Genomic DNA, 17,391 nt, shown 5'->3' on the forward strand with positions numbered 1-17,391 from the left:
GCCCGTATTCTTGAGCGTATCGGCACCTTTGCCGCCCCCTCCCTCACCCTTGCTGCAAGGTAACACAGCCCGTATTCTTGAGCCTATCGGCACCATCGCACGCCTGTTTGAAGAGCCTCTCGTAGAAGTAGTTGGGATATTCATGGACTGTTTTGTGATCCTAGTGATAGATTCATCCGACTTCTGCATTATGAATCACCCATGAGAACCCGGTTAATCTTCTCTGCGGCCTTGTAAAATGGTCGCAATGGGAGCCCGATACGTTTCAGAATATGGACCTATATGGACGTCTCACTCCAACCTCCTGTCTTCCATCCAGTCAGCGCTAATCTCTGTGGCAGAGGATGCGAGGCTTCTGGGTTATTTTGGTGCACAGTGACTATGGTACTGATGAATCAATCCTTCTAATGCCTTCTACATGTTGTCTACCCGCAGGCCTCACCTCGGGGAACGTGGGGATGCCGACCCAAATGGGCGTGTCGCGGCCATCTTCATTTTTAGCGTGTCGCTCGCCTTGGGACGCCTGCACAGATGACCGGAGAGAGAGCACAACAGCAAACTTCAGTATTGTTTCCATTTGCACGATTAAAAAGAAAATCTATTGTTATTCACTAAACTAAGGCTAGTTTTCTTATCCATAAATCTCCTCGTTTAATATTACTTCTCAGCTTACCGTTTCAGTTTTTTATTTCATTTAATATGGCAGTGTCCGTCTCTGGGTGTGTCATTATTTCCGTCGAGACTTGGTGTGTCGCGCTATCCAAGACTCAGGAGTGAAGACTGACATTATCACTCGTGTTGAATTTTCATCTTCGAAATGTCAGTTACAACACCTTTGTTAAGTTCCATAAGCTACGTTTACACTTTTTTATTATTATTTTTGTATTCTTCCTTCTCTTCATTCTTTTTCACTTTTCCACCTTTTTTTTATTATTTTTTATTCTTCCTTCTCCATTCTTTTTCACTTCTTTTATTATTTTTGTATTCTTCCTTCTCTTCATTCTTCAAATCTACACCATTTATAAGTTATACACTTACCCACGGCGACTATAATAGGACTACTTTCGTAATGTACTTCGATTTCCCAGCCCTGTCGAGAAGCAGCATCTTCAAATCTTTAAATCGTATTGATGAGAATTTTATTTTCTTAAGTTACTACATTTTCACCTTTACTCAATCAGGAACATGACAAGCAATTGTTCTGTTTCGAATTTTATTGCCTTCCCGCTCTCCCATTCAGTATGAGCCACACACATAACACACGCAGATGTCACACAGATATGCACCAGATGTCCCAGGCCCCTGTGTCCCGGGTAATGGGTACTTTCCACCAGAGGCTCAAAGGACAATGCGACGGAGATGAGCAGCGAGGTCACGCGCAGTTATATAGGGTTTGCCCTCAACTTAACCTTAACTTTTGTCTTCATGCCGAGAGGGAATCCCAGCCACCTGAAGCTCGTGGGATAAACCAAGATGAATATATTGAAGTAAGCCTGATAACCTATTGTGAAAACCCTGACCACATCATCTATGCGAGATAGTGGCTGTATAAAGGGCATTTGTGAGGCAGCAGCGGAGGGAATCAAGCAGACTGGCGGCGACAACAGACAAATACAATTCTTTGACTCTTTTACTTCTCTTCTCCAGAAGAAGACACACAAGGCTCCTTCGAACTAGCTGACCATGCGGTGCCTGGCGTGGCTGTCCGTGCTCCTGGCGGTGGTGCTGGTGATGGTGCTGGGGTCCGGGCACGCCGTGGAGGCAGGTTGGTATTCAAACAGCTCTTATTGTGCCTGGCTCAGGTCGAAGCTGACTCTAGAGAAATAATACATTCAGACTTCATTTTTTATTCTGTCTAGTACTTACATAGTAGCATGGTAGCACTTTAATAAATTCATGCTGATTAATAAGTTTACGATTTTTCTATCATTAATTTTAGTAGAATGGAAAGAAAGCAAAGTGTAAGATGGATTATATGAAAAAAAAAATGCTTCAAAGTGTTCCCCGTACATAGAAACATATATACCAACAACGATATTTTGGAATTTCTTCCGACGTGTCATGGTGGCAAAGTCTCAGTCCCAATGTGAGTTTTTTTTTCTTTACATCAAAGGTCACGGCTCAAGGGCAACAAAAAGAGTACAAAAAAAGTCCGCTACTCGCCGCTCCCATAAAAGTTAAAAGTAAAGAGTAGCCAAAAGAGAGGTCAATTTCGGGTGGAGAGGTGTCTTGATACACTCTTCTTGAAAAAGGTCAAGTCATAGGCAGGAGGAAATACAGACAAAGGAAGGCTGTTCCAGAGTTTACCAGTGAAGGGGATGAAAGAATGGAGGTGCTGGTTGGTTAACTCTTGCGTAAGGGGTTTGGACACTATAGGAATGAGCAGGAGTAGAAAGTCGTGTGCAGCGGGGTTGCGGGAAAGGGGGAGGCATGCAGTTAGCAAGTTCAGAAGAACAGTCAGCATGAAAATATCGATAGAAGATAGAAAGATAAGCAACATGGCGGCAGAATTTAAGAGGTAGAAGACTATCAGTAAGAGGAGAGCTGATGAGACGAAGAGCCTTTTAGACTCCACTCTGTCCAAGAGAGATGAGTGTGTGGAGCCCCCCCACACGTGAGATGCATACTCCATACGAGGGGGGACAAGGCCCCTATAAATGGAAAGCATCTGTGCGGGGGAGAATAACTGGCGGAGACGATACAGAACGCCCAGCCTCGAGGAAGCTGATTTAGTAAGAGAAGAGATATGAAGTTTCCAGTTGAGATTTTGAGTTAAGGATAAACCGAGGATGTTTAGTGTTGAAGAAGGTGATAGCTGAGTGTTGTCGAAGAATAGGGGATAGGTGTTTGGAAGATTGTGTCGAGTGGATAGGTGGAGAAACTGAGTTTTTGAGGCGTTGAAGGACACCAGGTTCTTCTTGCCCCAATCGGAAATAATAGTAAAGTCTGAGGCTAAGTGTTCTGCAGCCTCCAGCCTGGAATCGTTTAGTTCCTGTTGGGTGGGTCTTCTATTAAAAGAAGTTGAGTAATGCAGAGTAGAGTCATCGGTCTAAGAATGGATAGGACAGTTCGTTTTGGAAAGATCATTAATGAACAACAGAAATAGTGGGAGATAGGACAGAGCCCTGTGGGACACCACTGTTGATTGGTTTACGAAAAGATCAGTAACCGTCTACCACAACAGAAATAGAGCGGTCAGAAAGGAGACTGAAGATAAAGGTACAGAGAGAAGGATAGAAACCGTAGGAGGGTAGTTTGGAAAGCAAAGATTTGTGCCAGACGCAATCAAAGGTTTTTGATATGTCCAGCGCAATAGCAAAGGTTTCACCGAAACGGCTAAGAAAGGATGACCAAGAGTCAGTTAGGAAGGCAAGGAGATTACCAATAGAACTCCCCTTGCGGAACACATACTAGCGATCAGATAGAAGGTCAGAAGTGGAAAGGTGCTTTTGAATCTTCCGGTTAAGGATGATTCAAAAGCTGTAGATAGACAGGAAAGTAAAGCTATAGGATGGTAGTTTGATGGAGTGGAACGGTCACCGTTCTTAGACACAGGCTGTATGAAGGCATACTTCCAGCAGGAAGGAAAGGTAGATGTTGACAGGCAGAGGCGAAAGAGTTTCACCAGGCAGGGTGTCAGCACGGAAGCACAGTTTTTAAGGACAATAGGAGGCACTCCATCAGGGCCATAAGGCTTCTGAGGATTGAGGCTAGAGAGGGCATAGAAAACATCATTCTTAAGAATCTTAATAACAGGCATAAAGGAGTCAAACTCTTCTTCCATCTTTGTTTAGTATTTACTCTGTCCTTTCACACTTTCCCCCACAGGCAGGATGCCCTTCCCTGGACGCGAGCGCCGCGAGGTGAGTAGGCAACGATTTCCTGTGTGTGACATATTGTTTCTAGTTGACCTGAAAAAGCTGATCACAACGAACTAGGATGACGAGGAAAGTTTTTCTTAAACAACATGAAAGTAACCATAAAAAAGGTGAAACACTCGGTTCTCAAGACGTTTAACTTTCCTTATTCAAATTAGTAATTAAAGATAATGTTGCAAGTATAAATTCGTCAAGCCTCACCATGCTTCCTTGGGGTGTTGCTGATGTACTTAATAATTGTCTATCAGCTCCTCTCTTGTTTAAATGTAACAAGACAGAAGCAAAACCTTGACTGGCATTTAGTTATTCTCTTTTCTTGTGTCTTGGAAATCAGCAGTACTTTTACCATAGACGTCGGGCACTAAATTTGTCCAAAAGCCCAGCCCCCTCCCTCACCCTTGCTGCAAGGTAACACCGCCCGTATTCTTGAGCGTATCGGCACCATTGCCGCCCCCTCCCTCACCCTTGCAGCAAGGTAACACAGCCCGTATTCTTGAGCGTAACGGCACCTTTGCCGCCCCCTCCCTCACCCTTGCTGCAAGGTAACACAGCCCGTATTCTTGAGCGTATCGGCACCATTGTCGCCCCCTCCCTCACCCTTGCTGCAAGGTAACACAGCCCGTATTCTTGAGCGTATCGGCACCATTGTCGCCCCCTCCCTCACCCTTGCTCCAAGGTAACACAGCCCGTATTCTTGAGCGTATCGGCACCATCGCACGCCTGTTTGAAGAGCCTCTCGTAGAAGTAGTTGGGATATTCATGGACTGTTTTGTGATCCTAGTGATAGATTCATCCGACTTCTGAATTTTGAATCACCCATGAGAACCCGGTTAATCTTCTCTGCGGCCTTGGAAAATGGTCGTAATGGGAGCCCGATACATTTCAGATTATGGACCTATATGGACGCCTCAACCCAACCTCCTTTCTTCCATCTAGTCAGCTCCCATCGTTATGGCAGAGGCTGCGGTGTTTCTGGGTTATGTTAGTGCACATAGAGAGACTATAGTGCTGACGAATCACTCCTAATACCTTCTACACGTTGTCTCCCCGCAGGCCGGACCATGCAAACCTAATGTATGGAATTGTGGTAATGGCGGTCGGGGGTAGCGTGTCGCTCGCCATGGGACGCCTGCACAGATGACTGGACAGAGACCACAGCAGCGAACGTCGATATTATCTCCAGATCCCGATTCAACAATGTATTGTCATTCACTAACTAAGGATGTATAATTTGCTTCAATTACTACATTTTTACACATGACAAGCAATCGTTCATTTCGAGTTTTATTACCTTCTTGATTGACTAAGTTCTCATTTTTTACGATTCTAGGCGGTAGACCGCTAGTTAACACTTGTGTTTGACCTGGAGATTATCGAGGAGTGGCATGCGATTAGGCGGCCAGACCCAATTAAAACAACACCTGGTAAGACTCAGTCCAGTACCTCCTGGAACGTGTTCCTGTCCATCCACATCAGGTTTTTCTTCTCTGCATCCATCTTCTCAATCACGTTGTCCCACGTCTCTTCTTCTTTATTCTTTTCAATCCTCTATTTTCCAGCAGATACACGAGCATCAACAAACTTTGGTCACTCTCCACGTCGAAAGTAAGGAGTTCAATCTCACGTTCACGAGAGCTGAGGAAAGCCATGGCGAGGTCAGACACATGAATGATCAAAAACACCTGGAGGGGCGATTATTATACACACCCTACCCACCTGGTGTGGCGACGACCGACCGTGTTTGATCGCGGACGTGCCGCAGGTCTGCCGCCTCTCTGTCCGCGGTAAACCCTACCGTGGGTTGACCTGCTGCAGTCGCCGGTCGGAGATATCGAAAATCGTACATGGTCGCCGGTTTACAGGCGGTGAGCCGCCGGTCTGCCTGCGGTACACCGGCGGAAAACCACAGATGCGCCGCCGGTCCCGGGAATAATTATTGCTGATCTTGCCGGTGGTCAGGCCCCGATTGGCTGACCGGGTGTGATCGGGAAAGATCGGGACCGTGACCGGAAATGTGTGTGACCCCCATTAGTAATTAAAGATAATGTTTCAAGTTAACTTTATCAAGCTTCATCATGCTTCCTCTCAAGTTAAAATGTATCAGGAAAGGAGAAAAACCTTGGCTGGCATTTAGTAATCCTTTTTTTTGTCTTGGAGATCATCAATACTTTTCCCTTAGCCATCGAACACTAAATTTGTCCAAAAGCCTCGCCCCTTCCCGCTCCGAGGTAACATAGTCCGCATTCCTATACGTACCAACAACATTGTCCGCCTGTTTGAAAAGCCTCTCGTAGAAGAAGCTGGGATTTTCATGGACTGTTTTGTGATCCTATATAGTGATATATTTATCCGATTTCTGCATTATGAACTGGAAAAATCACCTATGAAAACCCTTTTGAAAAAGGAAATACAGAGAAGGAAAGCATAAGATGACACTGGAGCAGAGTGAAACAATGTGAATGGGAGAGCTGTCAAAGATAATTGACAAAAGTGGGCTGAATGAATGGAGAAGTACGTATACCTATAGTATGATATATATATATATATATATATATATATATATATATATATATATATATATATATATATTTACACACACACACACACACACACACACACACACACACACACACACACACACACACACACACACACACACACACACACACACACACACACACACACACACACACACACACACACACACACACACACACACAGATATATATATATATATATATATATATATATATATATATATATATATATATATATATATATATATATATATAAACTAGAAAGGTGATGTATGCAGGAGATTGCCAGGGGTGGCATCCTTGAGGTCAATATGGCGGATATAGGGTTGCAGAACAGCAGATAGGTGTAGAAGCTAAGGAAACATTAGAACATTTATAATAGCACTAGTGTTTGTGTTCTTTGATCCACTGAGGAGAATTATAGAATGTCATATAAATATAGTAACATGTTAATTAGGATGATAGGATGGGGAGGACGGAGGATTGACTCACTGGGACTAGCGGGGGAGATAGGAATGTGACAAAATTGTGAGCCACTTAAAAATATGCCTGAGTAACCTGACTGAAAGTTGGTATGTATTAAAATAAATAGCAAAAAAAAGTCACTGAACACACGAGTCTGAAATCATGGTATAGCCATCTCACAAGAGGCTAATGCATCATGTCTTGTATGTTTGTCATTGAATACAGTACAGTGACTAACAGCTTGAATATTAAAGAAACTTCAAAATATTGAGGACTATGAACTAACGCATCTTAGCACATCGCATTTTGTCAGTTGGTGGGTCAGGTTAGGTTGGTTATAGGCATACCTGGGCACTTCCGCACCTCGGCCCGGACCTCCGCTCCTCCGCACCTGCGGACCGCCAAACGAGGTGCGGAAGCCCGAAAGTGCGGAAAATTTTCAAAGGTGCGGAAGTAACAGGTGCGGACAGGCGAAATTTTGGGTCCAGACTTCCGCACCTGAGATTTTCAAAGATAAGAAGACGAAGACGACAAACAGTCCGCGGCATGACTTTCGCGCGTTTTGGCGGGCTATGTGCTACCAGCTGATCACTACGTCAAGTTTCTTTTTCTTTTCAGAATCTTTTGACTTTTAGTAATTCACTGCGACTGTTTAGTGTTTAGTGTTTACACATAAACATGGACAGATACGTGAAAAGAGGTGATAACGACAGGAGCACGAGTGTGTCTGGGGATAGTAGCGTCAATAGCGTGAGCTACAGAACCAGCACGCCTGCACCGTCAGCCCAGAAACCCTTCCTGGTCCACCCACTGCAGAGATTCCTGTAGTCTTAGATCAGTCCCAGGGAGATGCATGAAGATATTTACACCTGTGTATCCAAAGGTATGGTCAGTGTTGTATGTTTCACTATGAACTCAACTCCCTTGAGGCCAGAAAACTTTGACTTTACGGCACCTGATCCAAACCTTTGAATGCAAAGATTCATTGGGGTTCTGGGTAGCACCCTTCAACCATCTTTTGATGAGATTTGGGTTGTCAAGATCTTTGTAGACCGCTTGTGTCAGGCTATGACGCAATAGCGCGGGGCATTTAAATGTCATAAAGGGACGCTGTTCTTTTAATTCTAGAAAAAAAACTTCACTACCTGGTATTTCATGGTATCCCCGACATGTTGAGCGAGAAAACACATTTCGTGGATTTCAAACAAATTCGATAATATATCAATCCCAGGCGCTACCATTTTGTCCTCATGCCGAGAGGGAATTTCGGCAATCTGAAGCTCGTGGGTAAAACCAAGATGAATATTTGGAAGTCAGCCTGATAATATAACCAAATGGGAAAACCCTGACTACATCATCTACTCATGACAGTGGCAGCGGGAAGGGTATTTACGGGGCAGCAGAGGCAGGAACCAAGCAGACCGGCGGCGACGGAGGACAAAGAAAGTTCTCTGACTCCTTTTCTCCTCATTTCCAGAAGAAGGCACAGAAGGCTCCTTCGAACTAGCTGACCATGCGGTGCCTGGCGTGGCTGTCCGTGCTCCTGGCGGTGGTGCTGGTGATGGTGCTGGGGTCCGGGCACGCCGTGGAGGCAGGTTGGTATTCAAACAGCTCTTATTGTGCCTGGCTCAGGTCCAACCGGACTCTAGAGAAATAATACATTCAGACTCCATTTTTTATTCTGTCTAATACTTACTTAGCATCACGGTAGCTTTTAAATAAATACATGCTGATGAATATGTTTACGATTTCTCTATAATTATTTTACAAGGACAGAAAGAAAGCAATAGTTAAGTATAAGATAGATTATATGGAAAAAAATGCCTTAAAGTGTTCCTCGTACAAAGAAAAATATATACCAACAACGATATGTCAGAATTTCTTCCTACGTGTCATGGTGGCAAAGTCTGAGTCACAATATGAGTATATTCAAACTCTTCATTTTTGTTTAGTATTTACTCTGTCATTTCACACGTTCCCCCACAGGCAGGATGCCCTTCCCTGGACGCGAGCGCCGCGAGGTGAGTAGGCAACGATTTCCTGTGTGTGACACATTGTTTCTAGTTGACCTGAAAAAGTTGACCACAACGAACTAGGATGACGAGGAAAGTTTTTCTTAAACAACATGAAAGTAACCATAAAAAAAGGGTGAAACACTCGGTTCTCAAGACGTATAACTTTCCTTATTCAAATTAGTAATTAAAGATAATGTTGCAAGTATAAATTCGTCAAGCCTCACCATGCTTCCTTGGGGTGTTGCTGATGTACTTAATAATTGTCTATCAGCTCCTCTCTTGTTTAAATGTAACAAGACAGAAGCAAAACCTTGACTGGCATTTAGTTATTCTCTTTTCTTGTGTCTTGGAAATCAGCAGTACTTTTACCATAGCCGTCGGGCACTAAATTTGTCCAAAAGCCCCGCCCTCTCCCTCACCCTTGCTGCAAGGTAACACCGCCCGTATTCTTGAGCGTATCGGCACCATTGCCGCCCCCTCCCTCACCCTTGCTGCAAGGTAACACAGCCCGTATTCTTGAGCGTATCGGCACCATCGCCGCCCCCTCCCTCACCTTTGCTGCAAGGTAACACAGCCCGTATTCTTGAGCGTATCGGCACCATTGCCGCCCCCTCCCTCACCCTTGCTGCAAGGTAACACAGCCCGTATTCTTGAGCGTATCGGCACCATTGCCGCCCCCTCCCTCACCCTTGCTGCAAGGTAACACAGCCCGTATTCTTGAGCGTATCGGCACCATCGCACGCCTGTTTGAAGAGCCTCTCGTAGAAGTAGTTGGGATATTCATGGACTGTTTTGTGATCCTAGTGATAGATTCATCCGACTTCTGCATTATGAATCACCCATGAGAACCCGTTTAATCTTCTCTGCGGCCTTGTAAAATGGTCGCAGTGGGAGCCCGATACGTTTCAGAATATAGACCTATATGGACGCCTCACCCCAACCTCCTGTCTTCCATCCAGTCAGCGCTAATCTCTTTGGCAGAGGATGCGAGGCTTCTGGGTCATTTTGGTGCACAGTGACTATGGTACTGAAGAATTACTCCTTCTAATGCCTTCTACACGTTGTCTCCCCGCAGGCCTCACCTACTATATGCCGAAGAAGATGGGGGTGTAGTCGCTCTAGACTCTAGAGCAGTGATTCTCAAACTGGGGGTAATTGCCCCCATGGGGGTAATGAAGCCGTTTCTGAGGGGTAATGAGGTATTTCTAAAATTAAAAATACTTTAGAGTAAAATTCAGTAAATTGATAAATAATAATAAAGTAGAAGTGCAGTTTTTTTTAACAAAACTGCATACCCAATCCTGCGAATGCATATAATTTTTTGGGGGGGGGCGTAAACCCCCTTTAAAATATTCGTATTCTAATGAAATTTCGCCCATATGTTCCCTCCGGTTAGTAAAGCATTATGTAAGAAATTTCATTAGAATACGATAATTTTTTCCCTTTCTCAATTTTTGGGGGGGTCAATTCCCCACTCCGTAAACCCCCTTTAATATTGAGGTATCAAAAAACTTTATAGCCCACGACACTCACATACCCCAAATTGACAAAATGTGTGAAGTTTCATTGATATCCATCAAGAACTCTAGGAGGAGATGCGTGGCGCACAAGAACTCGAGGACAGACGGACAGACGGACAGACAGACGGACGGACATCTGGCACCCACTATGATCGGGCCGAAACGTCAAAATCGAAACCTAATCCTGCTCTCGCAGGATTGATAAAAACATGTAAATTAAAGAATTATTTAATGACTAACTAATATCAAACATATGCATTTTATGCAAGTTATACCAAAAATAAAATTGTTTTCTTCAATAAAAGGCTGAAAGAAAATGGGAGTACCATGAGTTTTTGTGATGTAACCGAGCCTTGACCCTTGCATTGATCGATTAGTAAAGAGAAAACAATCCCATGTTTCCCATTAATAACACAACAATAATGTTTTTATTTTCTCAGTTGAGAATGAAATAATGCATTAATATTTTTTTTCACAAAAGAAAAATATTTTATTTTTTTGTCAAACATGTATCTCTCAACTTTTCATTTATTAAGGAAGTTACATTTTTTACAACTTAGTTATAAAATATATTAAAATCTATTAAAAACTAGGATTCCATTATTTTTTCTGATTAATGTAGCAATAAAATTTATTATATTTATCTTAATCACCAAAAAAAAGGTTTCATTCCTATTAGCTATAAATTTAAAGTAAAAACGCTTTAATTTTATCTCTTATCAAAGGAAATAATGCCTAAATTTCTTATTCTGTATTAAATACTGATTTTCTAATAAAAAAATGCATTAAAATGAGTAAATAATTAAATATTATATTTTCCTTTCCTATAATTTCATGTAAAATAATTGTAAATGAACAGGAATGGGGGCTAGGGGTAATTGTCCTCTACCTCTGCGCTGTCAGGGGTAACAATGTCAGAAAGTTTGAGAACCACTGCTCTAGAGGGTAGTGTGTCGCTCGCCATGGGACGCTAGCACAGATGACTGGACCACAGCAGCGAACGTCGATATTGTCTCCAGATCACGATTAAAAAATGTACGGTCATTCAATAACTAAGAATGTATAATATGCTTCAATTAGTGCAGTTTCACTTTCATTGTATCAGGAACATGAGAAGCAATCGTTCATTTCGAGTTTTATTGTCTTCCTGATTACCCATTCAGTATGAGTAACACACGTATACACTACACACTCAGATACAGAGGTACAGTTGGCAACACTGCAGACAGGTTACGGTGACTGATACAAGTGGAAGAGAGTCACGCCGGGGGACACACTGATGTTCCTAAACAACTCGTCGCTCGCTAACTTTGCAATGCCTTCAACTTCCCTCGTGTCCCGTGGCTTTTCGCTCCGCCGTGCCTGAAGTGGATGTTGCGGTGGTGAAAGGTGTCCAGAAACGCGCTCTAGCTCCGCTGACGATACTTTTGTGTGCGATATCAAACCAGCTCAACATGTATCAAAGTAGCACCAAAAGGAAACAAATGGTTGTGCAAAACCATCTGTTTTTTCCTATAGTAAGACCACATTTAAAGTGTGCAGTAGAAGGTTGGTCTCTATACTTTAATAAGAACATTCAAGAAGTAAAGAAAGTACAATAAAAAAATCAATTTGTACACCTTTCTAGATTTCCTCACATAATAGGCAAAGGTAATAAAGCACCACACATCAGAAGTTGTATTTGTTTGCCTAGGGTATGCAGATGATGTTGTACTAGTGGAAGGACTTCGCCTGATCCTCTTGACTTTGGTATGGAATGGGAAATTATCTTTGAAGAAAATAATGGAAATTCACACGGCAGTAGGACAGAGGATGTTGGGAAACAATATCTTGGAGGTAATAGAGAGACAAGGTTATTTAGCACTTGGGATAAGCAAAGAGGCCATAAGAGAAAACACAAAGGAGAGTAAATAATGGAAATGACGGGTGTGAATATAAGTGGGCGAGCAGGGAAATTAGCCAGTGTGAATATGGAAGATGCCTGTGGAAGTGGAAGGTAGTAACCCCACAGCTATCTTGTATGGGTCAGCTGGACTAAAACACTGAAGATATAAGGAGATTATGTCATTCAAATCCAGTTGGCAAAATGGTGTTCACATGCGCTCAGGGGAAATGGGGTGGAGCTTCTGAGAAATGTTAACCAAGGGGAAGCTGACTTTCAAAGAGAGGAAATGAGTGAACACTGGTGGGCCAAATTAACATACCACTTGAAATTCAAGACAATTCCCTTTTGAATAAGGAAATACAGAGATGGAAAGCATAAGATGACACTGGAGTAGAGTGAAACAACGTGAATGGGAGAGCTGTCAAAGATAGTTGACAAAAGTGGGCTGAATGAATGGAGAAGTACGTATACCTATAGTATGATATATATATATATATATATATATATATATATATATATATATATATATATATATATATATATATATATATATATATATATATATATATATATATATATATATATATATATATATATATATATATATATATATATATATATATATATATATATATATATATATATATATATATATATATATATATATATATATATATATATATATATATATATATATATATATATATATATATATATATATATATATATATATATATATATATATATATATATATATATATATATATATATATATATATATATATATATATATATATATATATATATATATATATATATATATATATATATATATATATATGAAGCTTTGATTTATTATTGCCTTGTACTATTTTGTTTTATTTTTTACGTGCGGACTAGTTTTCTTAGGCGCTCTTTAATAGTTTTGGGTACAGTAGCGGAGGTGCGGAGGCCCGGTAGCGGACCGAGCGAAAAAACAATTAGGCGCGGAAGTACAGGTGCGGACTACCTGCGTCCGAGGTGCGGAGGAGCGGTAACGGACTGCCCGAAATCCAGTAACGCGCCCAGCTCTGGACTTATAGGTTAGATATAGTTAGGTTTCGACAGGTCAGGTCTGGTTTGATTTAGTTTGGTTTTGACTTGTTTACTTTTATCATTTGGTAATTCCGTGTGATATACCTCACCGGCGGCTGAGGGGACGATATCGAGGCGGTAACCTACATATTTAACCAAAACATATAAAAGAAGAATGAAGATACACCCTTAACATGAAAAGATGCACCTATATAACGATCATAGGCAATAAAGGTCACAAGAGGAAGAAGTCTCGTACTTGTTGATCATTTACTCCATTGTTGTGTCTATTGTTGCCAAACAAGCTTTTGTGTACAGAAAGATAAGATGCTGAATTCATTATAGCTATATTGTCTTTACATAATATGCTAGAAGATTCACTTCATACCGGTGTTTTGCTCACCAAAATCCAAGCTGAGAGTACGCTAAGGGGAATTCTTAGCGATACATAAGGACTTATGTTTAGCTAAGAGTTTTTAAGTACAAGGCCTAGCAGTAGGTACTACTCTTAGAATCTTTGTGCATACGGCCCCTGCAAATGCACGCTTCGAGTGAACAGAGTATAGTTCATCCTCCCTTTCCAGCTGGTCGATAAATGGGTACCTGGGCACCTGGAAGATAAACTATGGTAACCCAATTGACACACTGGTCCTGTGTCTCGGGTAATGGGTTCTTTCTCCCAAAGACTCGAGTGCCAACGCGACGGAGATGAGCAGCGAGGCGTCGCGTATCTATATCGTATGCCCCAAACATTATGGGGAGCGCCTGGGGGCCACCTCCTGGGTGTGCTGCACGTCCTATGGCTTTGAAACTTTAGTTTTGTTGTTGTTGATATATGAGATTCTGTGACTTTCATAAGGTTTGGTTGCAAGGGAAGGGCAGACTAAAACAAAGTAAATTTTTTTTTATTTATTTCACAGCCTTTATTTTTTTAGTTTATCGTCTTGAAAATAATACCATGGAAACTTTCTTTATATATCTACGTTTTGTATTGATAAAATTTGTATTTATTGTCTTGTTTACGAAAAAAAATACACCTCCAATTTACACCACTTTTTTTTCCATCTTTTAAATTTTAAAAAAAATTATATATACAAAAAATCGCGCTTCAGTTATGCTTTTTTTTATTGATACCCTACGATAGACTATCAGAATTTTAGTCGAGTTTCTGAAAAAAAATAGAGTGTAAAACAGATTTTGAGATATTGGCTCCTAAAAATTTTTTTTACCATTTCACGTGTTTTTGTTTGATTGGCATGAAATCTTCACATATGATTGTTCATACCTTGTTTACTTTCTTGAAGTAGGATAAGGCATCTGGTCTCCCCTTCATAAAAGTATTAATCACTCAAGGGAGAGGGTATGAGAAGGCGCCACCTTCCTCACTGTAGCCAGATTTTATCGTAGAACTCTCCAGGTTGGTTTGCCTCATCCTTCGTTTCTGTTTTCTTCGTCTTCCTCTTGGGTGTTGCGTGTCTGGCTCTTTCCTGGTCCACCCACTGCAGAGATTCCTGTAGTCTTAGATCAGTCCCAGGGAGATGCATGAAGATATTTGCACCTGTGTATCCAAAGGTATGGTCAGTGCTGTTTGTTTCACTATGAACTCAACTCCCTTGAGGCCAGAAAACTTTGACTTTACGGCACCTGATCCAAACCTTTGAATGCAAAGATTCATTGGGGTTCTGGGTAGCACCCTTCAACCATCTTTTGATGAGATTTGGGTTGTCAAGATCTTTGTAGACCGCTTGTGTCATGCTATGACGTAATAGCGCGGGGAATTTAAATGTCTTAAAGGGACGCTGTTCTTTTAATTCTAGGAAAAAAACTTCGCTGCCTGATATTTCATGGTATCCCCGACATGTTGAGCGAGAAAACATATTTCGTGGATTTCAAACAAATTCGAAAAAATATCAATCCCAGGCGCTACCATTTTGTCCTCATGCCGAGAGGGAATTTCGGCAATCTGAAGCTCGTGGGTTAAACCAAGATGAATATATGGAAGTAAGCCTGATAATGTAACCAACTGGGAAAACCCTGACTACATCATCTACTCATGACAATGGCAGCGGGAAGGGTATTTACGGGGCAGCAGAGGCAGGAACCAAGCAGACCGGCGGCGACGGAGGACAAAGAAAGTTCTCTGACTCCTTTTCTCCTCATTTCCAGAAGAAGGCACAGAAGGCTCCTTCGAACTAGCTGACCATGCGGTGCCTGGCGTGGCTGTCCGTGCTCCTGGCGGTGGTGCTGGTGATGGTGCTGGGGTCCGGGCACGCCGTGGAGGCAGGTTGGTATTCAAACAGCTCTTATTGTGCCTGGCTCAGGTCCAAGCGGACTCTAGAGAAATAATACATTCAGACTCCATTTTTTATTCTGTCTAATACTTACTTAGCATCACGGTAGCTTTTAAATAAATACATGCTGATGAATATGTTTACAATTTCTCTATAATTATTTTACAAGGACAGAAAGAAAGCAATAGTTAAGTATAAGATAGATCATATAGAAAAAAAATGCCTCAAAGTGTTCCCCGTACAAAGAAAAATATATACCAACAACGATGTGTTAGAATTTCTTCCTACGTGTCATGGTGGCAAAGTCTGAGTCACAATATGAGTATATTCAAACTCTTCATTTTTGTTTAGTATTTACTCTGTCATTTCACACGTTCCCCCACAGGCAGGATGCCCTTCCCTGGACGCGAGCGCCGCGAGGTGAGTAGGCAACGATTTCCTGTGTGTGACACATTGTTTCTAGTTGACCTGAAAAAGTTGACCACAACGAACTAGGATGACGAGGAAAGTTTTTCTTAAACAACATGAAAGTAACCATAAAAAAGGGTGAAACACTCGGTTCTCAAGACGTATAACTTTCCTTATTCAAATTAGTAATTAAAGATAATGTTGCAAGTATAAATTCGTCAAGCCTCACCATGCTTCCTTGGGGTGTTGCTGATGTACTTAATAATTGTCTATCAGCTCCTCTCTTGTTTAAATGTAACAAGACAGAAGCAAAACCTTGACTGGCATTTAGTTATTCTCTTTTCTTGTGACTTGGAAATCAGCAGTACTTTTACCATAACCGTCGGGCACTAAATTTGTCCAAAAGCCCCGCCCCCTCCCTCACCCTTGCTGCAAGGTAACACCGCCCGTATTCTTGAGCGTATCGGCACCATTGCCGCCCCCTCCCTCACCCTTGCTGCAAGGTAACACAGCCCGTATTCTTGAGCGTATCGGCACCTTTGCCGCCCCCTCCCTCACCCTTGCTGCAAGGTAACACAGCCCGTATTCTTGAGCGTATCGGCACCATTGCCGCCCCCTCCCTCACCCTTGCTGCAAGGTAACACAGCCCGTATTCTTGAGCGTATCGGCACCTTTGCCGCCCCCTCCCTCACCCTTGCTGCAAGGTAACACAGCCCGTATTCTTGAGCGTATCGGCACCATTGTCGCCCCCTCCCTCACCCTTGCTGCAAGGTAACACAGGCACAGCCCGTATTCTTGAGCGTATCGGCACCATCGCACGCCTGTTTGAAGAGCCTCTCGTAGAAGTAGTTGGGATATTCATGGACTGTTTTGTGATCCTAGTGATAGATTCATCCGACTTCTGCATTATGAATCACCCATGAGAACCCGGTTAATCTTCTCTGCGGCCTTGTAAAATGGTCGTAATGGGAGCCCGATACGTTTCAGAATATGGACCTATATGGACGCCTCACTCTAACCTCCTTTCTTCCATCCAGTCAGCGCTAATCTCTTTGGCAGACGCTACGGGGTTTATTGGTCATTTTGGTGCACAATTACTATAGTACCAATGAATCACTCCTTCTAATGCCTTCTACACATTGTCTCCCCGCAGGCCTCACCTAAATGCCGACCCAAATGGGCGTGTCATTACTAATGGGTATAGCGTGTCGCTCGCCATGGGACGCTTGCACAGATGACTGGACCACAGCAGCGAACGTCGATATTGTCTCCAGATCACGATTAAAAAATGTACGGTCATTCAATAACTAAGAATGTA

The 17,391-nt window shown here is 42.3% G+C and overlaps 2 long non-coding RNA genes across 3 annotated transcripts; one reads left to right on the forward strand and one right to left on the reverse strand.

Moving 5' to 3' along the window:
- Window positions 1-1,771: 1,771 nt before the first annotated feature.
- On the reverse strand, window positions 1,772-17,220 carry LOC126997083 (uncharacterized). 2 transcript variants are annotated; one of them, XR_007751892.1, is made up of 4 exons: window positions 16,885-17,220; window positions 16,699-16,744; window positions 8,950-9,448; window positions 1,772-3,911 (listed from the first exon to the last, which is right to left on the reverse strand). It is a non-coding gene; the product is annotated as an uncharacterized LOC126997083 (long non-coding RNA). The 2 variants fall into 2 exon arrangements; XR_007751891.1 differs by lacking the exons at window positions 16,699-16,744; window positions 16,885-17,220 and adding an exon at window positions 9,583-9,693.
- LOC126997084 (uncharacterized) lies at window positions 3,875-4,925 on the forward strand. Its single transcript, XR_007751893.1, has 3 exons — window positions 3,875-4,286; window positions 4,354-4,420; window positions 4,555-4,925. It is a non-coding gene; the product is annotated as an uncharacterized LOC126997084 (long non-coding RNA).
- Window positions 17,221-17,391: the final 171 nt, after the last annotated feature.

The sequence above is a fragment of the Eriocheir sinensis genome, chromosome 11 (genome assembly GCF_024679095.1).
Source record: "Eriocheir sinensis breed Jianghai 21 chromosome 11, ASM2467909v1, whole genome shotgun sequence".
In the NCBI taxonomy this organism is placed as follows: Eukaryota; Metazoa; Arthropoda; class Malacostraca; order Decapoda; family Varunidae; genus Eriocheir; species Eriocheir sinensis.